The sequence below is a fragment of the Mus pahari genome, chromosome 7 (genome assembly GCF_900095145.1).
Source record: "Mus pahari chromosome 7, PAHARI_EIJ_v1.1, whole genome shotgun sequence".
In the NCBI taxonomy this organism is placed as follows: domain Eukaryota; kingdom Metazoa; phylum Chordata; class Mammalia; order Rodentia; family Muridae; genus Mus; species Mus pahari.
Genome location: NC_034596.1, coordinates 59,539,254 through 59,567,236, shown reverse-complemented (window position 1 = coordinate 59,567,236; position 27,983 = coordinate 59,539,254).

Genomic DNA, 27,983 nt, shown 5'->3' with positions numbered 1-27,983 from the left:
TATTGGTAAAATTCTCCATAAACAGTTCATAACAGATATAGAGAAAAGAAAAGGCAAACAAGGTCAAGAATTAATGTCTGCTAGAGAGCTCGGTCAGGCCTGAGACTCGAGAGTTGCATTGTTTTTTTTATAACCTAAAATTTTTGTTTTTTGTTTTTTGATTTTTGGGGTTTTTTTGTTCATTTTTTTTTTTTTTTTTTTTTTATTTTTTTTTTTAGGAACTCTTTGTTTAACTTATAGCTATTTCCGTAGCCGTCTTTTTTTCTATTATCATTAAAAGGGATGTTTGCCCCAAATACAGCCTGGTGCTTCCTTATTTCTCTTGTGTTTCATGCTGTTAATATGTACCTTTATNCAAGAATTAATGTCTGCTAGAGAGCTCGGTCAGGCCTGAGACTCGAGAGTTGCATTGTTTTTTTTATAACCTAAAATTTTTGTTTTTTGTTTTTTTTTTTTTTTTTTTTGTTTTTTGGGTTTTTTTTTTTTTTTTTTTTTTTTTTTTTTTTTTTAGGAACACTTGGATAAACTTATAGATATTTCCTTATGCGTGACTTTTTCTATTATCATTAAAAGGGATGTTTGCCCCAAATACAGCCTGGTGCTTCCTTATTTCTCTTGTGTTTCATGCTGTTAATATGTACCTTTATATGCAAGGTGAAATTGCACTGGGAGAGATTTAAGTTCCCCAGACCCAGGGCCTTCCCTCCTGCACCATATTCCTTTTTCTTTTTGCTCATAGCTCTTACATTAGCAGGATTCTAAAAATGAATCTTGTTCAGACTGTTCATTTCTGCTGACACATAATGGCACTGCTGCAGAGACTTGCTAAATAGGAACCTGCTTGCCGATGCACTAATAGCATTTCCTACAGGTATTTCCATAAAGGGAATTATAGAAAAAAAGGGAAAATTGGAAGGTTTTCTTACAGGAAAAAAAAAATCACAAGCTTTTCTTCTTTTGGAAGCAATGAATATTTCTTAAAGCTACTTCTGGCCGAGGTATAATATTTCAAAATATTAGGAAGTGCCTCAGACCTGGTCTCTTTTTACGGACTTGTTCCCATTTTTTTTTATTTTGTTTTGTTTTGTTTTGTTTTGACTCCCCATCATTTGGTTACATCATTTGGTTAAACAAAGCTCTCCAACTTTTTCCCAGAAAGAATCAACTAATAACTCACAAACTCCAGTCTAGTCATCATCATGGAAAATATGTTCTGAGAATTATATCTGAGGTTCAAGAGCCCCCAAAGTTTTAGGGGAAAAAGAATCACAAAAGATCTACTCAATGTATTATCTGTAATATAGGCTTTGGAAAAGCAAGTCAGAACTACAACTAAATCAAAGCCTGGAACTTTTCCCTAGTCAATAATGCAGAATAAAATCATAAGAAAGCTTAGAGTAAGAGAACACCACATATAATCAATGCCTGTCATCTTTTACTCTAGAGAAAATTCTCCACACCTGTTTCTACCAGAATTTTATTAACTGAATGGCAATTGGCTTCATCTTACTAAAGGATCTTATTTGGGGAAGTCTAGTTCTCTATAAACAGATTCTAATAGTGGGGCTTGTTACTTTGATTCGTTTTTGTGTTTCTAATATTTTTGATTTTCAACTCTAGAGTGTAGCATGATTGTTGAAACTAAACAGACAGCAAATATCTGTAAGACATTGAAATTCTGGCTAACTTCCGTAAAGATTCATAAAATATAACTTAATATTTATGATTTTTTCCAAGCATATTCTCTTCTAAAATAGAAACAGCGAAATTCTTCTTTTCATAACTGGAAGAAAAGGAAGGATGTAGAGGATTGTAGGAACATGGATAAGGTTTTAAAACATAATATTTACAATTTTGGCCCTAAAGACACATTCTCAAAGTTTTGGAATGTTCAAGCCTACTTTTAACTCATAACTGTTAGTCATACATTCATTCTTAATACATTGATTTGCATTAGTAAATTATTTGTATATAATTTAAAAGAGATTAAAAAACAGTGTGAAAATCTTGTAGCGAGCAAATGTTGACATGTTGTAAGTAATGCCTTCTCTTTTATTTCATTTTATTTTTTTTTAGAATGGAAAGCATTCACATACAAACGATTCTAATCTAAGATCTTGTGATGGTGTATACCAAATGCCAAATAAGCAAATTGTAGAATTAAATAAAGTTCATTTTCCTATTAAAGTGCATGAATATCTATCTGTCTGTCCATCTATCTATCTATCTATCTATCTATCTATCTATCTATCTATCTATCTATCTAGTATTTTGACATAGAGTTATTCTGTGTAGCCATGGCTGTTCTGGAACTTAATCTGCAGATTATGCTGGCCTTGAACATACAGAGATTCACCTGTCTTGAGTTCTGGGATTAGAGGCATCCACTACCAAGTCCATATCACCTATTTTTTTTTTAACTCAACCTCACTCAGTTTAAAGTTTATATTCTTTGAGCCAAAATTGTTTAGCCCACATCAAAGGATACTCTCCAGTATATCAAAATGTATCCGTGTATTTAAAACTTTTATATGGCCTGTAGCAAGAAAAGGACTATGCTTTGCTCAGGAGTGGTAAGAATTTGTGAATATTTCAAAAGTTGTTATAAAAATAGCTTCTTTTGATTAAATACTCAGAGTTCTATTCAGTATTACATATTAGAACATATTACAGATTAGAACAGGGATTAAGGGTCTGGAGGGCAGAAGCAAAAGAATCTAAAGAATAAAAAATAGAAAAGTTTTGAAAAAAAATTTTTTTTAATGTTTGCACTTACAGCACAATTCTATTCCAGATGTGCAGCCCCTTAGGCTGCTTGGCATTGCAGTGAGGCTTTCCATAGTTTTGAGGGACAGGGATCTCAGATGAGCCACACAGTGTTGCTCCTTTGCCTAGGAAACATAATGAAATTGTCACATGGTTTGTTTTTAAAATGGAAAAATTTTTTTGGATGCCTGTTGATTTCTTTCTGTGTACCACACATAGCCTTCTTATTTTGATACCTTCCATCAATGGCTCATTCCTACCAAACAATCACACAAACACACAAAGCTTTAACATGGCACCTGCCATTCACATCCTTCAAAACAGCCCCACAACCCAGTGGGCCATCAAGACACTTATAAATCTTTTCCGCAAAAGGACTGCCTTGTCTTGCCTCAGTCAGAAAGGACTTACCCAAATCTGAAGACATAATGTTCCATTGTCAGGGGATGCACTGGATTGGGAAGCCCAGCTTCTCAGAGGAGAAGGGGATGAGGATTGGGGGAGGGGTTCTGTGAGTAGGGAGTGGTAGGCAGCGATTGAGATGTAGAAAGCAAAAACTATCCTCTGTACACAACTGAGGAAAGACTGCAATTTATACATCACAAAATGGAGCTAAATAAAAATTTACCAAAACCCTTGCCTAAGTACTATAGCATTAATATTTTTAAGACATGGGCCTAAAACTAAGAGAACAAGAAAAACATTTATACAATAAATACAAAGCATAAAAATCAATATGTATGGCATTAAGTAAAAGACAAGTTCACTTATTAAATCAAAAGACTAGAAAGATTTTAATTGGGGCTGAAAAAAAAAGATTTTAGTTTAGCTTCCAGGTGAAACTCTGGTAACACTTGGGTCCAATGCTCATTAAAATTAGTTTTTTGAAAATATTGTTTTCAGAAGTTGACATCTGCAAGAACATATTAGTGATATAAAATATTTCCTATAAGCCATTAAGCTTTGATAATGGACCCGGGAAACTTATACAAGTAGACTGTAAGAGGATGCTGTCTGTTTTTGAGATAGTATATTTAACTCCTCAAAATTAATTCTCAGGAATCAATAACTGCTTCAAAGTTAAAGTACGATTTTCTTTTACCACTTCCATCGGGGATGCATATATGTCTTGCATACTTGAATTATGTTTCAGTGTGTTTCATCAAGACAACTTTACAATCTGTCATGTACTATGGACAAGGGCTTTTTAAATGACAATTCATATGCATAAGATCAATGCAAGGTGATGTATGCTTTACTGTACCCAACATAAAATCTAAAGTTACTGGAAAGGGACATGTTCACAGTAAAATGGAAACTGATAGTTGTGTTGTATTTGTTGAGAATTTAATTTCATACAGCCGATTTGAGAAATAAAAACACAAATAGGTAATTTCTTCAGTACTTGAAAATGGAGGGGGGTTCATTTTGTATGAATTAATTAAATTGTACACTTTCCTTAATAAAACAATTTTAAATCAAGTGCTTCAAAGGTGAAGTATTGAATTTGAGGGATATTTTAGAAATTATTGAACTATTGAATTAATTTTCTTTTACTTTGATATCCCATATTTTAATTCTTCTCTCAAACAATACATCCTGACCTCAATTTCCCTCACTCTAACCCTCCCTCTACTTTCCACCTCCCCTCTGTCCAAGATGTGCTCCTCATCAGTTTCTCTTAAAGAGCAGATATCCCAACATATATATCATTATATAGTACAAACTATCACTAGATCATATATTGAATTGAAGACACATACATTTTTATTGGATTTTCTTTCTTTATTTACATTTCAAATGTTTTCCCCTTCCCAGGGCTAGGAAAGGCCATGGCAAGCAAGGGAATTTTCTGGGGAAGGGCCACCATTTTGCATGGCTGCAATGAATGAGCTCTGAGAGGCAAGGTCCCAAGAGTTATCATTCCAGTGTAGCTTCCTGTTGCTGATATTTCTTTCCTGTCATTGATACAAAGCCTAGTCATTCAAGGACATTAGTCCATTCCACTGGGAAGAATTCCTGCAGAATCAATAGGAAGATACACTTTCTTATAGTAATGCTGTGTAGATGCGTTGATGATTTCCTAATTCCTCATAATTATTTTATAAAATTCCTAAATTGATATTTCTAAAGTAATATCAAACCTCCTATAGAATAAAAACTGCAAATAGAGCTCTGTAAACCTTCATGTGTCAAGGGCTAATTGCATTAAGAAAAGAACACAGGCTTGGAACAAATTTATAATAAAAAAATATTCCCTCCAGGTTAGGTATGAGACCATTATCTGGTTACTCAAGTTAAAAACTAGAAAAAGACAATTTCTTATATTTACAAGGACAGAAAAATAAAATATTGATCAGTTTATCTATGTAAAATTTCATAATAATATGATATATGGCAAATTGTTTGTCTCTTGAGAAAACTGTGGTAACTTTTGCAATAAAAACTATTGCTTTTTAGCCAGCCTGTTCACAAGCAAATCCATATTCTGATGTTGGAATAACAGAGTGGAGCTATATCTCTAAGAACATTCATAGTGCTAATGGTGATTTTCTTAATATTTTCTGAATTTTGTTCTTTATCCTTTATATGAGAATTGTGACAATGATACATCATACCATTAGAAGCTCTTCCCCTTAGAATTTTAGAAAGAAAAGTCAATTCTCTCCTCCTATCCCCGAGATGGAAACTACTTCCAAAACAAGAGAAGAAACTCACAAAGAGAGATCTTATTCAATTTTTACTCAATTCTGTCAGGTCACTGCCCAACTTCCTTTATTTAAAAAGTTTTTCAAACCATTTTGGCTATGACATAGAATCTTTTTCAGAAAGGTACCTTCCCATGAGCTCTATAGTATTTATTAGGAAGGCATCATATTCTAATACAGTTAATGCAAGAATTGTTGGGAAAAAAGAGCTACTTCAAAATATCAGACAAGTAATTTCTTATGCTTTCTAGATGGATCTCTGTTGATAGGCTTCAAATGTACAAGAGGTTCTGTTCTAGTGATTTGAACAGTGGTCTGTAGGCAAAGTGATAAAATGTCAGTTTCCTTAGGATATGATCACACCTGGTTAATTTTTGTTTTAATTAATTAATTAATTTACTTTCTACCCCAATACTGGTCTCCCCTCCTCGAAGTCCCTAATCTATCAGCTCTCTTACCAATTCCACCCCTCTTCTCCTCTAAGTAGGGCAGGCACCCCTGATTATCAACCCACCTACCCCTATCAGTCAGTGTGAAGAACTAGGTGAATCCTCTCTCACTGAGACCAGTTAAGGCAGCCCAGATAGGGGAAGGGGATCCACAGGCAGGCAACAAATTCATGAAAAGCCCCAGTTAATAGGGGAAACACATGAAGACCAAGCTATACATCTGCTACATCTGCACAAGGTCCTAGGTCCAGTCCATGCTAGTTCTTGGTTGGTGGTTCAGTAACTGAGAACTCAAATGGTCTAGATTAGTTAACTCTGTTGGTCTTACTGTGGAGTTTCTATCCCTTTCCCATCCCTCAGTCCTTCACCTGACTCTTCAACATGACTCAACTGTTGGGTATAACCTCTCAGGGGACAGTTATGCTAAGATCCTATCCAAAAGCATTACAGAGTATCCTTAATAGTGTTATGGATTGGTTCCTGCTCACTGGTATGGGAAGCAATTTAGACCAGTCATTGGTTGTCCATTTCTTTTGTCTCTGCTTTATTTTTGTCCCTGCACATCTCGTAGACAAGACACAATTCAGGTAGAAGGCATTGTGAATCAGTTACTGTTGTTATTCCTCCACCAGGATCCTTCATGCCTACAAGAAGCTGCTACTTTAGGATTGATATCTCAGTGGTAGGAATTTCACCTAGAGTCACCCCCATAGCTACCCTGGGGCTCAGGTCTCTGGCACATCCTAGAAATGTTCTACCCAATGCTGACTTCCATTCTCTCTCCCCTGCTCTCCCTATACCTAATTACCCTGCCTGTCCTGCTCTTAATTGTAAAAAAAAAAAAAAACATGCTTATGATAAGATTAATTATCACCAATCCTTAAAATTTGTTATTGATGGTAATTAGCTAAAAGCAGCTACCTTGTCATCTTCTGCTCAATGCTATTAGCTTTCCAACACATAAAAATCTGTTATCATTGAGGAGGTGGCACATAACCCTATCACTCATGGAGGGAGAGACAGATGTTTTTAAAGCTAAAAAGTATGACTGTGTCAAAATAAACAAAAAAGAATAAAACAAACAAACAATAATAACAACAAAAGAATCACTAACTCACACATATGACTAAATTTCAGTATCTTTGTTGTGTGTGTTTCATAATACTAAAAATATGAGAGATCGGGCATTGAAAGGAATGTGAATAATATAACAGGTTTTCTGTCAAAGAAGGTGGACGACATCTATTTCTTAAAGGTAAAGGGTAACAAGTTGGATCAAACAAAATAGAAACCTCATAGTCTAAGTATTAAAACTGAAAATTAATTGAAAAAAGAATGTTTTCTCTGAAAGCTTATTATCCAATGAAAAGTCATTCTAATGATTTGTATCTATTAGTTTCTATTAGAAATACTTTGGCAAAATACTTTGAAATGTCAAAGGATCATTGTTGAGAAACACAGGTATTAGAAAAATAGTCACTCGAGCCCAAGATTCTAATAGGACAAGGTGTCTGCTCCCCCCTCTTTCTTCTCTACTTCCTCTTCTTCTTCCTTCTCTTCTTTTTCTTCTCCTTTTGTGCCTTTTTTAAATAAAGAGGGAAAAGATAAGAAAGGAAGAAAAGTTAGACATTATACTATTTCTTGATGAGTATAGTTCACCCAAGTGTTGATAAATTTATATTATATGTCAGTTCAAGAAATAGAATCATCGTATAAGCTGTAAGTTTTTATACTACAAGGTATGAATTTTATATTAATTGACAAATATTGAGAATATTTTAAATGGAAATTCATACCATGCTTGTTTTGCCATCAGTTTCATATATATATATATATATATATATATATATATATATATATATATATATATATAAAGACATTGGAAAACCTTAACGTTGACACTCAGTGACTTAAAGTTCACAGGGATAAATAATATTGAAACTTAATCACTGTCACTCTACATACAGTATTTCCCTTTGTTCATTATTTTCTTTACCAAGCATGAGAGAGTTTGTTTGGTATAACTTCATTTATCATTTAATTTTCTTGCCTATAATGTGGAAGGAATACACATTTCTAAAGTCCTTTACCAAAGTAGGATAACTACAATTGAATAGAAATGTTCATTTTAAACTACTTATTAGAGTGGATTTGGAATGTTCTCTAAACCAAATAAATGGGGATTGGGGTGGCAATTATAACAAGTACCTTGGCCCATTGTTGGCCTATTAATGATTATCTTTGGCTATTTTACCACATATCTATAATTATTCTTTGTTTTGGCTAAAATAAATCTATATAAAATTTTATTAAGAAATATTTATTGTGTATACCTATAATCCTATCTGTGGCAAAGCTAAAGTAAAAAGATTACAAGTTTGAAGCCAGTGTGTGTTGTACAGTAGGGCTTTGCCTAAAAAATACAAAAAAAAAAAAAATCACTAAAGTACAGCAATGTCAATTTGACACTCAAAGAAAGGGAAAATATTATCACTTCATGATATGGCTATGCCCCTATCTCAAAATACATACATACATACATACATACATACATACATACATACACAAATATATGTAAAATATGAATGTCAATGATCTATAGGATGCTTATTTATGCTCAAAAGATGATAAATATTAAAATAAAGCTCTTTATTCTTCTTCAAGGCACCCAGCAAATTCTGCATAGGGTTTTAATGAACTCTTAACTAGTTTTGAATGGGATCAACCACTCATTAATTTTATAAGCAGAGAGGCTCAAAGCTCTGTTTCTCTTTTCTAGTTTTAAAATGTAGTTTTGTCAGTTCTGTGAGGTTTTCTTTAAATTCTAGGTCAAGTCTCACATTCGTTTGAAAGGAATGAGTATTGTTGCTAAAAGTGCTGTGAAAAAATACACCATGACTCCAAAATATTCTGCTCTAGTCTCCCAGAAGTCTGTGCGCCTCACCTCGGCTTTGCCCAGTAAGATGTATTCCTAACAGCTAATCCTTGAAAACTACCAAAAAGAAAAGTGACATTTTTTCCACTGTATTAATAAAAGTATCCCTGAGATAGATGGGTTAATGGAAGAAATTTTAAATCTAGCATGGTTTATCTAATTTCCCCTTGGTTGTCTCATAATCTATTATTTAATCACCAGGAAGACCCCGGGGGGATTGCGTTGAGTAAACCTTTGATTGAAAATGTTAAAAGAAATTGCAGTGATATATTGTGTCAGTAGTAGTAAACTCATCTGTGCTTCTCATCGGAGCACTGTCTTTTGTTTGTTTTTGTTTTTGTTTTTTAATCATTTTTCTCTTATGAAAAATCTCCAGTGGCAAATTATGAGACACATTAGTTTGTATTTTTTTTTTATTTACCCAGTTTGGAGAGAAAATATAATATTAATTGCATGTCCAAGATAACTTTGTATATTCTTTAGGGTTTCCTTACATGTTCATATTGTTTCTGTTGCTGTCACACTACATTTCTCCCAGTAAAGATAGTATCAAATCTCTAATTTGGCCTGCTGATCTACCTTCACATCACTTGGAGTTTCCTAAGAATCCTTAAAGAATTCAACTCTTTTTATTTTCCCAGTATTCATCAGTTACAAGGTTGAATATTTTTAAAAATTGAAAATAAACAAAACTCTAATTCATAATGTTCACTTTTTATACCCAAAAATGAGTCCATTGAAAAATGCCAAAATACTATATCCCTCCATGGCAAGGAGATGTCTTTTTGTGTCTAGGATCTATAGATGCCACCGCCCCTGAGCCTTCACTATGAAAACTCTCAGTTAAATTTAGTTGACTTTGTGATACATTCTAGTGCTATCTCCATGCCTTTCCACAAAACTAAATTCCTGTTATCAGATGTGTTAAAGTATTGTTATCTCTTTTCTAGTACTTTACATCAAATGCTGATTATTAGCTTCCAGTAGGATTTTAACCATACACACAACCTGCCTCCTAATTGATCAAGCAGCATAGTGAATAGAGGTAATCTCTCTGCAATGGGACCAATCTAGTCACCTGGCTGTATCACACACCTGCAGCATGGACATGTTCCTCACTTCTCAGTGGTCCTGCAGTGGAAACTCTAGAGGTTGAAATCAATCCCCCTTACAACTGGAGACATTTGCATACTTTAGAGGCTTCCAAAGAGTGTTGCCATATAAAGGCTTCTGTAATGTGCATTTATTAAAGTTTGAATTTTAATCAAAACTAAAAGTGATCTAACAGATAGATAAAAAACAAGCTAATAAAAATATTGGATTTTATCAGACTGTTGACCCAGAATTTAAAATTAATTATATGAGTGAAGGTATAACATACAAAAAGATGTGCAAAGATTGTTTTATATAGTTACCTACTATTCTGTGTTTAAAATCTAGTCAGTTTGTCAGTTTCTTGGGTTTTACACATGAGTATTGAGTACATTAACTCTGACTCTCTTGTCAATTGACTGGGTTGGTAAACTTCTAAATTTTGCAACATTTTTACAATTAGTATTGATTAGTTATTTTAAGCTAACAATTGTTTAATACTCTTTGATCCATGAGTCATCATAATTCACAAATAGAAATATCAAAATTTAGTATGAATATTTAAGGTTTTTTTCTGTAAGATGAATGACCCTGAAAAAAAGTTTTAATTTTAGTGATCAAAAATTTGTGTTAGTATAATCAGTCTGAATACACACTTTATGATTGAATTATAAAATGAGCATTTACTTAGATTAGACATGGTATGTATATAATATGAAATACCCCATTAGTTGTAGTAGTAGTGTTATTATTAGTAGTAGTATTACATAATTACTTTCATTACACTGAAATTTAAACTATGTTGAGCTTCAACTTAACTGATCTTAAATTCTGCCTTTAATTTTTATCATCTTATAAGAATTGGTTTGTTAGCGTATTATCTATTTTTGTGATGTTCCATGTTTAACTAGGCGAGGACACTTCTCTTGTTTGCTTGTTTGCCTCTCTAATCTATCTTTAAAACAATCAGACAACTGGTCAGACAGAAAGATAGATAAATAGCATACAGCTCGGCAGAGCATGATAGTGCTCTTTTTTAAAGCTTAATATTTTATTGTGTGGAGGAAAAACTTATTGGTGAACTGCTTTAAATTATCACATAATTTTAATATTAATATCTTTTTATATCCACATTTGAACATGGTAGAAGTAAAAGAATATGAGATTCTCTGAAACAATCATATATGCGTTATGAAAAATTTTTAAATAATTTCTTAGCAACTTCACATTGCAAGCTATACATGTATTGATTGATCCATTCATTGGACGTAGCAGAATTTTTTTAGAGACCTAATACAATTTACTTTAATGCTACATTCTCCAGTAGTGACAAATGTAACAGGCCCCAAAAAACCTGGGCACTGTCCTGAGGCAAAAAGTTCACGGAAACTTAGTCTCCTAGAATCGTGGCATCCTGTATAATGAATGCTCCAATGTTCTTGCGTTTGTTGGAAAACAGATCCATGTGCTCTCCAGGAACTGCTACATTCTTTCCAGTAGTGACAAGCGCATCAGGCCCCCAAAAACCTGGGCGCTGTCCCGAGGCAAAAAGATCAGGGAAACTTAGTCTCCTGGAACTGTGGCATCCCATAGCACGTATGCTCCAATTTTGTCCTTTCGAATGGATCTGTGTGCTTCCTTTCAGTATTGTTTCTTTATAGGTGCCTCCAAACAATGACTTGCCAAATACCTANGCAAAATTGAACTTTGCTTCCTAGCCTTCACCAATGCCCTAGGTAGTCCTTGAGCCAACCCTGGGCTTGGAATTCAGTAAGAGTGTTGCCTATTCAGTGGCATTCAGAATTGTCTCTAGTATTATAAGAGAGATAGTGAAAGAAATCAGGCTTTACTATCTACTACATAGAGTTATAAATCTCAAGGTAAGCTAAGCAAAGTAAGCTTAGAATTCTTAGTATAGTTATGTATGGCAGACTGCATTACTTATTAGTAGAAAAGCCCCCCCCCCCCACTATCACTTAGAATAAAAGCCAAGTTGCTCCCATATACAGGAATTTACAATGGTTTAGGAAGAAAATCGGGCTGTGGTTTTAGAATATTGCATTATTCATGAGAAGATTAGCTAGAATGGATCTCCCTAATTAGAACCAGACTTGGGTGTGAAAGCCCTTGCCTGGGGAGTGTAAAGACCTCACACCTGGCTTCTAAGACTATAGCTGACCTTAGATAGAGCTGACTTTGTCTCACTTGTTTTATTGCCCAGTTCCTGCCAGTCTTTGTGTTTACATTCTTCTGTTTTGTGTAAGAGTCATTAAGCATCTGGTAACCTCATTTGTACCTTACCGATGTGTCACCTACCTTCCCTATTTTATTCTGTATAAATAGTCTGATGCTCGAATTGACAAATTGCATTCAGATACCACACTCCCTTGTGTCCTATTTGTTTGTCACCCCACATTCGCTGAATCCTCACTCACCAGCAACCAGAGACGCGTTCCATGCAGATCGGGGACCCAAGTGAAGCACTGCAATCTCTGTCTTTCGAAGATTTGTCTAAGGACATGTGTCTTTTATGTTTGTGAGTATGTAAATTATTTCTGCTTTATTTACTATTTAAAAATCAAACCTCATCCGTTTTAGTGTTAACTAAATAATTTCCCACAGTAAATGATCTTTACTAACTATTTAATACAACATAATCTTGTTTGTGTCACATATCTCTAAAGGAGCCCCTCTTTCCAAGGGATCCATAGTGTATATTATGTGTCTGCTTTCTTGATTTCCTATCATTGATTGGAAAACACCACCTATTTTACATAATGCTCAAGTTTTTAAATTGACATGAAGAGCTTCAAACATTTGTGGTGGGCTCCTAATAGCAAAGCTATATTAGAGGTCAGTGGTAATATCTCTATGAGAAAAGGAAGATACATCTAAGACTCATGACCTGAGTTTGATCCTTGGTAAATAGAGAAACAATTTCTACAAGCTGTTCTCTAAGCTCCACATATGTACTGTGGTGTATCTGTGTATGTAAATACCCTACAAATACACTGACATACATATTTATATGTATGTATGTGTGCGTGTGCGTGTGTGTGTGTGTGTGTGTGTGTGTGTGTATGTGGGGGTGGTATGTGTGTGATAAGACTAATTTTAAAATAAGCACCAATATTTAAATGGCCAAGTACATCTATATTTGATAAATGTGAATCACTTATGTTGGTGTTACCCACATTTATCCCCCTAAAGTGTTAGGGCCTACACTGGGGCATGGAGCCATCACAGGACCAAGGGAATCTTCTTGCATTGATGTTTGACAAGGCAGTCCTCTGCTACACATGAGTCTGGAACCATGGGTCTCTCTATGTTTACTCTTTGGTTGGTGGTTTAGTCTCTGGGAGCTCTGGGGGTATGGATTACTATTGTTGGTCCTCCTATGGGGCTACAAATCCCTTCACCTCATTCAATCCTTTCTCTAGTTCCTTCATTGGGGACCCTGTGCTCAGTCCAATGGTTGGCTGTGAGCCTCTAAGAAGATAGCTACATGAGGCTCTTCTCAGCAAACACTTAGTGTCCAAAATAGTGTCTGGGATTGGTAACTGTATATGGGATGGATCCTCAGGTATGATAGTTTCTGAATGGTTATTCCTTCAGTCCCTGCTCCACAATTTCTCTCTGTAACTCCTTCCATGGGAATTTTGTTCCCACTTCTCAGAAGGACCACCAAAGTATCCACACTTTGGTCTTCCTTCTTCTTCAGATTCATGTGGCCTATGAATTGTATCTTGGCTATTCCAAGCTTCTGGGATAATATCCACTTATCAGTGAGTACATATCATGTGTGTTCTTTTGTGATTGGGTTACCTCACTCAGGATATTTTCTAGTTCCATCGTTTTGTCTAAGAATTTCATGAAGTAATTGTTTTTTTGTTTTGTTTTTTGTTTTATTTCCCACATTTATTTTATTTTTTATTCTATATTTTCTTTATTTACATTTCAAATGCTATCCCGAAAGTTCCCTATACCCTCCCTCTGCCCCTGCTCCCCTACCCACCCACTCCCACTTCTTGGTCCTGGCATACTCCTGTGCTGGGTCATATAAAGTTTGCAAGACCAAGGGGCCTTTCTTCCTAATGATGGACGACTAGGCCATCTTCTGCTACATATGCAGCTAGAGACACGAGCTCAGGGGGTACTGGTTAGTATTGTTGTTTCATCCATAGGCTTGCAGCCCCCTTCAGCTCCTTGGGTACTTTCTCAATTTTAGTGTCTCTGGTTTTATGTACAGGTCTTTGATCCACTTATAATTGAGCTTTGTACAAGGAGATAAGCATGGATCAATTCTCATTCTTCTACATGATAGCCGCCAGTTGTGCCAGCACCATTTGTTGAAAATGCTGTCTTTTTTTCCCTGGATGGTTTTAGCCCCCTTGTCAAAAATCAAGTGACCATAAGTGTGGATTCATTTCTGGATCTTCAGTTCTATTCCATTGATCTACATGCCTGTCACTGTACCAGTACCATGCAGTTTTTATCACAATTGTTCTGTAGTACAGCTTAAGATCAGGCATGGTGATTCCACCAGAGGTTCTTTTATTGTTGAGAATGGTTTTTGCTATCCTAGGTTTTTTATTATTTCAGATGAATTTGCAAATCACCCTTTCTAACTCTGTGAAGAAGTAGGTTGGAATTTTGATGGGGATTGCATTGAATCTGTAGGTTGCTTTTGGCAGGATGGCCATTTTGACTATGTTAGTCCTGCCAATCCATGAGCATGGGAGATCTTTCCATCTTCTGAGATCTTCTATTTCTTTCTTTAGGGATTTGAAGTTCTTATCATACAGATCTTTCACTACCTTAGTTAGAATCACTCCAAGGTATTTTATATTATTTGTGACTATTGTGAAGGAAAAGGATATGATCAAATTGCATTGTATCAAAAAGTAAATAAAAATACAAAACGCTAAAAAGAAAGAATAAATTCCAATTTTTGATAATATTAAAGTTTATATAGTGAGAATGAAAAAATGATTCAAGGACAAAGTTGTAAATGCAAATAGACTGTCACTTCAAATATACTTCTTTGGCATCTATTGGGAAATTGTGTATGTTAGACATTAGAGAGCCATATCTCAAGGTTCATTTGCTGATGAAATATGTAAATTAACTCCACATGAAATGATCATCACTATAGAGACTGTGGAGCGAATAATTAATTCTGCTGTTTGGCATTTTATTATAGTCAATTTAAAAATATTTACAGAAATGCTTACCTTATTCTAAAAACATATGGTTATATGACCTGGAAGCCCTCTGTATATTATATATATTCAATTATTGCAATGACTAAAAATATACAAGCCCTAGTATGTTAATATTTGCATATTAACATAAAATATTAATTTGTTAATAAGAAAACATTGACAGTATTTAGATGTCAGATATGCAGAATTGCAACCTACCTAATCAGCTATTGAATAAATACAAAATTTCCTATTGGTAATTTATTTGTCCTTTCTAAAAGTATAGGCACACAGAGATTCTCATTAATTGTAGATCATGTCTTCCCATTTATGAGTTAAGAAAATGAGAATAAATAAATTTCAATACCATCTGACATTTATATTTTCTTGGCACATATTTTCAAATTCATTTAAAATATGTTCTCTTAAATTTTAATTTTAAAAATTAGTAATAATAATTAATTTAGACTATTTTAATTACAATTATTTTTATACAATCTCTTTTGATCAAATATTTTCACTGCCTCAACTAATCCCAGATCCTCTGCACATTTCTACCTACCAAGTTGGGTATTCTAGCTCTAAAATGTAAAACCAATAAAAATATTTTTAAAAAAACATGAAAGTGAAAGCAGATCAAATAACATAAGACACTAGATACAAAATACCAAAATAAAACAAGAAACTCCCCTTCCCAAAAAACCTGTTGGTAAACTACTCTTGATATGTGGCCTGCCCTGAAGTATGGTTGACATGTATATTCATTATATAATAATGATTTTGTATCGCAGCAAATATCTATTGCAAATATTCTATTGGTTGGGATAAGAATTTGTTAGTATTTTCTGCCCCAGGATGGGGATTTTGAATGCTTTGAACCTATGCGGGTTCCACCCAAAAGTGTTTTTGGTAATGGTGTTTATTTCAGCAATGGAATCAGACTAGGATACAACTGGATTGCCATGAATTTTCAGCCAAAACCAATACATAATGAGATGTAGGCAGTCTGGGCTGTATAGCAAGACTCTCAAAAACTATACTAAATAAAAAATAGATGAATAAATTATTTGATGATTAAATATATATATATATATATATATATATATATATATATAATTTATATCTCTTGTTGCATAATAAGTCACAATCTTTTAAATGTGATCAGGACACTCATTAAAATCATTTTAATATGTAGAATATACCCTGAATGGAAGAAACTCATGAGGCACAAACCTGTGCACACTTTTCATATTATTGTCTCACTTTCTTCTCTTCATATTCAGTCCCTGCTGCTGAAGTAGTACAGTCAAGTTCAGAAAATTCTGTACCAGAAAATATTTATGTGTTCTTTAATAATATATGAAATCTCATTTTATAAAAAAGTGATTCTTCTCTCATAAACTACAATCTGAGCACAGTTTCCCTCCTCCCAGCTGCCAACCATCTCCCCTCTCCCTCAGATCCACTCCCAATCCATTTCCTCTCTAGAAAAGAACAGGTCTCCAAGAGAGGACAGCTAAACAGGACAAAACAAGCAACAAAAGACAAGGCAGAAGTTTTCATATTGAGGATGGATAAGGCAACCCAACAGGGGAAAAGAATTCCAGGAGCAGGGCAAAGAGTCAGAGATAAACCTGGTCCCAGATTTAGGAGTCCTACAAAAACACCAAGCTATCATCTAGCTTACATATTTGATACTTCTACAGAAGAAACTAAGACTGTTAATAGCAACAAAATAGAAAACATTACATTTGAGGCTAATGTATTTGATATTGTAAATGATAGAAAATAACCACAAAATGTTAAAAAATGATCATTCCAATCATATGGCGGTTAGAAAAATTGAAATTATTATCAGAAAATATGTGCTTGATCTTGACTTGGGGAAGAAAGGAAGTGACTAAAAATGAAAAGTATCATGTGTATATGTATGGGTATATGCGTGTTTGTGTGTGATAGTTACAGTAATTAATATTTGCCTTACTTCTGGTTACAATATTTTTAAACTTCAAAAGTTTTTTTAACCATAAATTGCTTTACTTTTGGAAATTATGTTTTAGTAAAGAAGAGAATTAATGAAAAAAGAGGGGAAAAAAGATTTCTTTAATATGAATATGGAAAAGGCCTAAAATTTGCAAAAAACAATAAAAATTTCAGCATTTCTAAATGCTTTACTTTAATTTTTTTAATTTTAAGTTAAAATAATAATAATACTCATATTATAAAACATTTATTATGCTTAAAAATATTATTATTCTGAAGTTTAAATTACATTTTCTTTCAGAATTGCTACACAATGTACCATAATAAGATTGATTGTACTGCTTTAATGATTTTATAGAAATCATGTATACTTCAGTGTTTATTTTTCTTTTCCTTAGATTATGATAAAAATAGGTTGAATGGCTAGATAGACTTTGGATCTAGCAGCTCTGTGACTAAATTTTCACTGTACTAATATTGTGCAGGAAATAATATGAAATTAATTCAGTGATTTATTCATAGGCCAAGGAAAACATTTTATGTCAAGTATCTTATTCATAGTATAACAACTAGAGTTGTGCACTTCATATTCTTATGAAGAATTACTCCTTGAACAGAGAGGTAAAGTGGGTCACATGGACTGATATTGTTAAATAGTAAAAAGAACGTAAGTACTTCGCACTTGAGGCAAAAGAGTTTGTTCTATTCAAACCATACTAAGAAAGAACAAAATAAGCCGGGTTTAACTAGTGAGTGTTGCAGACCTATGATCCTGGCTACTTGGGAAGCTGAGACAGCTTGAAGGCAAATTCTTTTCTTGTCTAGGCTATAGACAGCAGTAAAGGTCACTGTGGGTGGCTAGATTGAATGGCGAGCAAAACCCTATCTCAAGACTGAAAGTAAAACTAAAAAAGAAAAGGTCTGATGTTGTAGCTCAGCACTGGGGCTTAGTGCCTGTATGTGACGCTTCATTACTACCAAAATAAAATCCAGTAAATAAAATCGCATAGTAGTTAATGATAAGCTGAGTCCAACAGCACTGTGCGTACATTTTGGGAAGTGCAGAGAAACTATATGCATGGCTAGAGTCAATTGTCATCTTGACACTGCCATCTTATTATTCAGTCCACTATGATATGTAAGCATTTGTTTTTCTGAGATTTATTTTTAAAAATATCACAACTGTGATTCATTTCTTAGTCTTATAAAATGGTTATTCAAATTTCAAGATAGTAATTTTTGCATCAATCTCACATGTTCAGATACTTTTCCCTCAGTATTTAGCATCAGGCATGGATTTTGGTATTTTCTTATACTGAAAAACTGTAAAGTAGAAATTGCAAATAAGCATGCTCTGCAAATATTTATGTCAGTGCACTTGAATAAACAATAGGATGTTAAGTGCTCTTGTAGATTGGAATGAGGAGGTTAGGAATTATTAAACAGGAAGAAATATTTACCAGAGAAATATGTGCTGTGGCATAGCCTTGCCTTCTGTTGATGTTCATCTCTAAGAGGGATGCAAATTAGCACACATAAAAATCTCTGAGGGGTTGTAATCCATCTTAGGCACATTTTTACAGTTATTCTTAGGGACGTAATAGTCTTAAAATGCTATTAACTGCCATGCTTTTAGAAATAACCATGCCTCATGAGTGCATTTACTGTGCCTGTTAATTAAAAACAATTCAAATCTTTTTCATTTACTGGGTTTTTGTATCTATTTTTATTAAACACACTTCAATCATTTTTGAATAAGGTAAAAACATGTTTTCCTAAAAATAAATGTATTCTAGTTTTCTTTTCTTTTTTTCTTACTTAAGGTTCTATAGCTATTGATCCACTATCCCTTGAGATCTGTATAGTAGAAAAAAGTATATATTCCACACAGCATAATTTTCCATTCTAAGCAATTTCTATATTTGATAAATGTTTTAAGATTTTTTGTTTGCAATTTAGATATTTTTCTTAGACTATATCCCATTCTGAGTGGGTATTAATAATAGTCTAAAATTTGTTACAAACATGGTCATTGCTGTAGCATTTTTACAAATGCTTTATTTCATTTTATTCTTTTGGTTTTTTTGTTTTATCATATCACCATATTCACCACTCTGTCATTTTTCATGTGCTATCGAGGTTCCTTACCTTTGTTCCTGTGTAACCCCTATTTATTTATCTTGATGCATTTTTATGATACAATACTTTAAGTTCAGTAGCAAATAATATTTTTCTGTTAGAAATAACAGATTTTCCTTTGTCTTTACCTTCAATATTTGTTTTGTTTTCAGGTAATTTTTATGAGCAGTCTTTTTTTTTTCCTAACTAATATGATAATCTATCTTGTAATTCATATTTTCCGTGCTGGAATGTTTTTTCTTTTTTATTTCTCTTATTATTTTAGACAGTCTCATACATGATTACTATGTATTATTTGCAGCTCACCTTTCTCCATTTCTAATCCTTCCATTCACTCCCTTTCTAATGCAGGACCTCTTATTCTTCAGTTATTAAAATCATTACCTTGACCTTGTGATGCTTAGTTTTGTATATTTGGGAAACAAGACACTGAATATAAATTATTATTTTTTCAGAACACGATATTCTGCACATAAAAGTTACATTAATTTCAGTGATGGCTGAAAATTATGATTTTAATTCTGCTACATAATCTATAAAAGCTGGTGGATATCTATACTGGATGCTAAAATTAGCATATCTATGAAATTATATTTGTGGACTTTATTTTCACATATAAAGTAGAATTTGCCTGAGAAAGGTTCTGTAAGAATCTTTACATACTCTCAATATCTTAGTCCTCATATCAAGAACTTATTACCCCTTTAAAATTATGTTTTATTTGGTACATGGTAATAAGGGATCTTACTAACAAACAAAAGGAATTAATTTTCCTGTGTATCTAAGAAGCAATTTTTGAACATTCTTGATATGCTATTAATATAAATTTGTATCAAGGAAAGGAAAATTGCATAAACTATCTTGAAAATCACTCAATATAAAAACAAATAATCTTTGGTACATTTTCCAAAATATATATTTATACCAAAATGCTTTCAATTATTTTTGTCTGTTTCTTCATTTATTTGTATATTTTGGAAACATGCTGTACTAACGTTCTTTACATTTACTATGACAACCTGGGGAAAGAGCTTGGACGAGAAAGGGCTTACTTTAGTTAAAAATTTAAGGATACAGTCAGTGATTGTCGGGAAGCCAAAACAGTAGGTGCTTGAGAAAAACAATCTCAGTCAGGATAGATTGATATTGTAACGTAGTTATTTTGTGTGCATCCATTACTGAATGAAGTCAATGCAATGGTGGTTGCCCATTCAGGTTGGGTGTGCCCACTTCAATTAATCAATTGATTGAAAATCTGGATATGTATGCACATTGACCAACCTAGTCTTGACAATCCCTTTATTGAACTTTATTTCCCAAAGCCAGTCATGGAAAGTCACATGCCTTTAAAGACTTTAACCACAGCAATCCGGAGGCAGAAAAGAAAGAAAAAGAGAGAGAGAGAGAGAGAGAGAGAGAGAGAGAGAGAGAGAGAGAGAGAGAAAGAGAGAGAGAGAGAGAGAGAGAGAAAGCGAGAAAGAATGAAAGAATGAAAGAATGAAAGAATGAAAGAATGAAAGAATGAAAGAATGAAAGAAAGAAAGGAAACTTATTACTTATTTCCAGGAGATTCTAGATTATCTAAAAGTGACAGTATTACACAGGCACTCAGTCTGGTATGCCTGGAGCACAGCTTGAAGAAGTAAGTTACATAAGCCCCCCCCACCTCCATTTTCTGGTTCTTTGGTCCCCAGGAGCCCTGCAGCACCCCAAGAGCATCATACTCATCCTACCCACATGGAGGTCTGTGGGATTTTGTGGACAAGAACTTGCAGCTTGGCACATTGCTTTGCCAATCCCTTGCCAGTGGGGTCTACATGAGTCACAGCCAGCAGAGTTAGGTAACCTCATCTCCATTATCTGGCTCAAGACTCCCTCTGTTTTTGCAAGAAATCCTGCTCTCATCAGAATCATTCAGCCAACACCAAGAAAAACCAATGCATAAAGGATAGCATATAAACACAAGAGCCAGGGCAATATGGGACCACCAGGGACCACCATAGCCCAGCTATCTAAGTACAGCAAGCCTTGGATAGTCTAATGAAGCTGAAACACTGGAAGATGATATTTATCCAATCTTATAAATATGATAGAGGTCTTTAAAGAGGAAATGAATAAATCCTTTAAAAAATATAGGAAAATACATTCAATCAGGTCTAGGCGTTAAAAGAGGAAGCAAATAATTATTTAAAAAATCAGGAAAGTATAATCAAACACGTGAAGGACGTGAATAAAACTTTCCAAGAAATAAAAATGGAAATGTAGGCAATACGAAAACATAAGCTGTGGCTATCCTAGAGATGGAAAACCTAGGAAAGGGAACAGGAAAGCAAGCATAAGCATCAGCAACAGAATAAAGGACATGTAAGAATTATTTCTCAGGCACAGAAGATACAATAGAACAAGTGAATACAACTTTCAAAGAAAATGCAAAATCTAAAATGGTCATGACACAAAACATCCTGGAATTTTGGGACACTGTGGAAAGAACAAATCTAAAAATAAAGGAATAGAAGAAGTAGAAGATTCCCAGCTCAACAGCCAAAAAAACATCTTCAAGAAAATCTTAGAAGAAAATCTTATGCCCCAGTACAAGGGAATGCCAGGACCAGAAAGTGGGAGGGGAGGTTGGGGAGCAGGGCAGGGGGAGGGTATAGGGGGCTTTGGGAATAGCATTTGACATATAAATGAAGAAAATATCTAATAAAAACCATAAAAATGAAGAAAATATCTAATAAAAACCATAAAAATGAAGAAAATATCTAATAAAAACCATAAAAAAGAAATCTCATCTTCAAAGAAAAAAAAAAAGAAGAAGAAAATATTCCTAATGGAAGATATGGCTATAAATGTACAAAAAGGTTACAGAAGACCAAACAGATTGGTCAGAAAAGAAAATATTCCTGCCACATAATAATCAAAACGCTAAATGTTCAGAACAAAGAAAGACTATCAAAATCTTCAAAGAAAAAAGGGAAAATGGCATGTAAAAGTAGACCTGTCATAATTACACCCAACTTCTCAACTGAGACTCTACCAGGGCTTGGACAAATGTCTTGTAGATCCTAATAGTACACAGAGACTACTATAGCCCGCAAAACTTTCAGTCTCCATAGATGGTGAACCCAAGTTATCTTATGACAAGAACAAAGTTAAACCATATTTTTCCACTAATCCAGTCCTACACAGAATACAAGAAGGAAAATTCCAATCCAATGAGGCTAACAATTCTCAAGAAAAAAAATAGTGAATCGATAGCACAACAGTAAAATCAAAAGAAGACAAAATGCACGGGGGGGGGGAGGAGAGGAGAGGGAGAGGAAGAGGAAGAAAGAGGGGGAGAGAAACAGGGAGAGACACAACATCATCAACATCAAAATAACAGGAGGTAACAATCACTGGTCATTAATAACTCTCAGCTTCAATGGACTTTATTCCCCAATAAAAAGACATAGGCTAACCGAATGTATGCAAAACCAGAATCCATCATTCTGCTATATACACAAAATACATATCAGCACAAAGAAATTACCTCAAAATAAAGGTCTGGGAAAATGTTTTTCAAGCAAATAGACACAAGAAGCAAGCTGGAGTAGCTAGTCTAATATTTGATAAAATATGCTTCCAACCAATTGTAATAAAAAGAGTCAGGGAGGAACACTTCATATTCATCAAAGGAAAAATCCACAAAAAGGACATCTCAATTCTGAACATTTATGTCCCAAACACAAGTGTGACCATATTGATAAAAAATTATTTAAGCATAAATCATATATTAAAACTGACACAATAATAATACTGAGAGAGGTCAACATCTCACACTTACTAAGGGCCAGGTGATTGAGAGAATAGCTAAACAGAGAAGTAATGAAACTAATAGAAGTTATGATTTAAGTGGACCTAATAGATATCTAAAGAACACTTTACCCAAACACAGAAGAATATAGCTTCTTCTCAGAACCTCATGGGACCTTCTCCCATATTGACCATATAGTTGGTCATGCTACAAGCCTCAACAGATGCAGGGGTATTGAAATAATCCAATCCATATTATTAAATCACTATGAATTAGTGCTGGACTTCAATAATAACAGAAAACATACATAGTTATGGAAACTGAACTCTCTACTCAGTGTTAACTGGATCATGGAAGAGAAGAAAGAAAGAAAGGAAAGAAGAAAGAGAGGGGGAGGGAGGAAAGAAGGGAGGGAGGGAGGGAGGAAGGAAGGAAGGAAGGAAGGAAGGAAGGAAGGAAGGAAGGAAGGAAGGAAGGAAGGAAGGAAGAAAAGACTTTCTAGAATTCGATGAAAATGAGGGTGTACCATACTCAAACTTCTGGGACAGAATGAAAGCAGAGATATGTGGAAAGTTCATATCACTAAGTGCCCTCATAAAGGACTGAAGAGTTCCCAGACCAGGGAATTAAAGGTATACCTGGAACCTCTAGCAAATAAAGAAGTAAACACATCCGAGACTAGCACACAGCAGGAAATAAACAAACCCAGGACTGAAATCAATCCATTAGAAACAAAGATAGCAGAGAAATGTACCCAAACTTAAAAAATCAAAAATGAAAAGATGGATATAACAACAGGAACTGAGGAAATCAAAGGAATCATAAAGGCTTAATTAATTTATCTGGAGGATATCATCCTTAGTGAAGTAACCCAGTCACAAAAGAAGTCACTAGATATGCACTTACTGATAAGCGGATATTAGCCCAGAAACTTAGAATACCCAAGATACATTTTGCAAAACACAAGAAAACCAAGAAGGANGACCATNNTGTNGATACTTNATTCCTCCTTAGAATANGGAANAAAATACNCATGAAAGGATATANNTACNGAGACAAAATTTAGAGCTAAGATGAAAGGATGGACTATCCAGAGACTACCCCATCTGGGGATCCATCCCATCATCAGTCACCAAACCCAGATACTATTGCACATGCCAGCAAGATTCTGCTGAAGGGACCCTGATATAGTGGCTTCTTGTGGGGCTGTGCCAGTGCCTGGCAAACACAGAAGTGGATGCTCACAGTCAGCTATTGGATGGAACACAGGGCCCCAATGGAGGAGCTAGAGAAAGTACCCAAGGAGCTGAAGGGGGCTGCAACCCTATAGGAGGAACAACAATATGAACAAACCAGTACCCCCTGAGCTCGTGTCTCTAGCTGCATATATAGCAGAAGATGGCCTAATCAGCCATCATTGGGAAGAAAGGCCCCTTGGTCTTGCAAACTTTATATGACCCAACACAGGGGTATGCCAGGGCCATGAAGTGGGAGTATGTGGGTAGGGGAGCAGGGGCGGGGGGGTGTATAGGGAACTTTCAGGATAGCATTTCAAATGTAAATAAAGAAAATATCTAATAAAAAAAAAAACTGTGCTCCATTGCTTCTCTGGAGTTCCTGTTTGGCTATAGGGGTTGGTTCTTCTGATTCCATATCCTCAATGTAATGAGTCACGGCTGAGGCCATTCAATCGATTCTCTGGTCCCTCCCTTATCCCAGGTCTGTGTCTCATCCTAGAGATGCCCCTCACTTCCTCATCATGAGCTATAGAGACCCAAACCCACAAACAAAACTGTCAACCCAAAATTTATCCTGTCTACTAGATATGCAGGCACCGGGCAAGGAGGAGAGACTGAGGGAATATCAAACGAATACCTGGCCCAGGTTGAGACTCATCTCATGGGCATGTACCAGTCCCTATCATGATTAATGACGCTCTGTTAAGCTTGAAGACAGGTGCATGCTGTCTTCAGAAAGGCTCCACCTAGCAGCTAAAGCAGACATATACAGATACCCACAATGAAACACTGGATGAAAAATGGGGTATCTCATGGAAGAATAAGAGGAAGTATAGTGGCCCCAAGGAGATAGGAACTCTACAGGAAGTCCAACAGTGTCAACTAACTTGGACCCTTGGGGATCTCAGAGTTTGAACCGCCAAACCAAAAACACACAAAGGCTGGACAGGGCTTGGCCTTCATGTGGGTCCAGAAAAACTGGAGCTAGGGCATATCCCAAAAGTTGTTGGCTGTTCTTGGGATATATTCTACTATGTGGGCTGCCTTGTCTCGCCTCAGTGGAAGATGGTATGCCTAGGTAAACAGAGATTTCTATGGTTCCTATGATGTTTTCAACACCTGAGATTTGTTCTTCTATCTCTTTTATTCTGTTGGTGATGCTTGTATCTATGACTCCTGATCACTTTCCTAGGTTTTCTAATTCCAGGGTTCTCTCCCTTTGTGATATCTTTATTGTTTCTATTTCCATTTTTAGATCCTGGGTGGTTTTGTTCAATTCCTTCATGTGTTTGATTGTGTTTTCCTATATTTCTTTAAGGGACTTATGTGTTTCCTCTTTAAGGGCTTCTACTTGTTTATCTGGGTTCTCCTGTATTTCTTTAAACGAGTTATTTATGTCCTTCTTAAAGACCTCTATCATCATCATGAGATGGGATTTTAAATCAGAATCTTGCTTTTCAGGTGTGTTGTTGTGGTAGGAGTTCTGAGTTCTGATGACATCAAAGGAGGAATTAGAAGAAGCTCAAGGGGTTTGTAACCCCATAGAAAGAACAATAATATCAACCAACCAGACCCCTAGAGCTCCCAGTGACTCAACCACCATCCAAAGAATACACATGGAGGGACCCATGGCTCCAGCTGCATATCTAGCAGAGGATGGCCTTATCTGGCATCATTTGGAGAGAAGGCTCTTGTTCATGTGAAGGGTTGATGCCCCAGTATAGGGGAATGCTAGGGCAGTGAGGCAGGATGAGGGTGGGAGAGTACCCTCATAGAAGCAGTGGGGAAGGGACACAAGGTTTGCAGAGGTGAAACTGGCATGGGGTATTTTTAAATGTAAACAAATAACATAAACAATAAAAGATTAAAAAATAAAGAACAAAGCGATAAAGCCTGTACTCCACAAATTGGAAAGTCTAAATAAAATAGATGATTTTCTAGACAGATACCAATTACCAAAGTTTAATTAAGATTAGGTAAACTATCTAAATAGTCCTATATCCTTTAAGGTAATGAAAGCAGTCATTAAAAGCATGTGGAAGAATGCAAATATTTATCACTCTGCACAAAACTCAAGTCCAAATTGATCAAAGATTTCAACTTAAAACCAGATAAACAAAATCTAATAGAACTGAAAATAGAGAAAGCATTAGTAGAGGAGACAATTTTCCTGAAGAGAACAACAATGGCTCAGGCACTAAGATTAACAATTAATAAATGGAACCTCTTGTAACTTATAAGTTTCTTTAAGTTAAAGAACATCATCATCAGAACAAAACAACAACCTAGAGATTGGGAAAAAATTATTCACCAACTCTATATCTGTCATAAGTCTAGTATCCAAAATCTGTAAAATCTGAAGACATTAGAAACGAACAACCAAAATGACCCAAATAACCCAATTTAAAATTGGGATATGGAAGTAAACAGACAATTCTCAACAGAGAAATATTTAATGGCCAAGAAACATGTAAATGTTTAATGTACTTAGTCATGGGGGAAATGAAAATCAAAATGACTCTGAGATTCCACCTTAAACCCTAAGAATGACTAAAACCCAAAACTCAAGTGACAGCACATACTGGTAAGGATGTGGAGCAAGGGGAATACTCCTCCATTGATCGTGTGAGTGCAAACTTGTACACCTACTGTGGAAATTAATTTGGCCATTTCTCAGAAATTTGGAAATAGTTCACCTGAAGACCCAGATATATTTCACTAAGTCATATACCTAAAAGATACTCTACCACCTTACCACAAAGATACTTGCTCAACTAGGTTCATAGCAGCTTTCTTCATAAAAGCCAGAAACTGGAAACACCCTAGATGTTACTCAATTGAGGAATGTTTAAAGAAAATGTGTTCACTTATACAGTGAAATACTACGTGGCTATAAAAAAAAAAAAAAAAAAAAAAAAAAAAAAAAAAAAAAAAAGGACCTCATGTATTTTCCAGGCAAATGGATGGAACTCAAAAATACGATCCTGTGAGGTAACACAGAGCCAAAAGGACATGCAGGTATATACTCAGTGAATAAATATATACTAAGTGAATATTGGCCATAAATTTCAGAATAAATATACTATAATCCATAGAACTAAAGAACCCTAACCCAAATAACAAAGGGATGCCAAGCGAGCTTAGTTAATTCTTTCTCAGAAGGGGAAATAAAATAGACATTGGAGGTGGATAGAAGGAGATGGATAGAAGAGGGATGGAGAAGGAATTGAGGTGGGGGAATCAGGTATAGGGAAAACAGGGAAGAGAGAATGGATATTGATGGTGGAGGGTACAATCTTTAGGACAAGCCAGAGACCTGGGATGTTCCTAGGCAGTATGGGAGTGACTCATAGTGAGCATCTCAGAAGTAGGGGATAGAGCACCTAAAGTGGCCACTTCCTGTAGCTAGGTAAGCCTCCTTATGGAGTGATAAGGACAGAATCCAGAACCTTTCACATTAAAATCTCTCCTGCCTACAATATGTACATGGACAAAGACAGATCAAAGTAGGAAGGAATGGACGATGATTGGCCCAAATTTAACACATCCCATGGGCAAGAACCAATCCTTGACACTATTAATGATACTGTATTATGCTTGTAGACAGGAGCCTCACAACTGTTCTCTGAAAGTCTCCACACAACAGTCAATGGAATAAGATGCAGAGACTCAC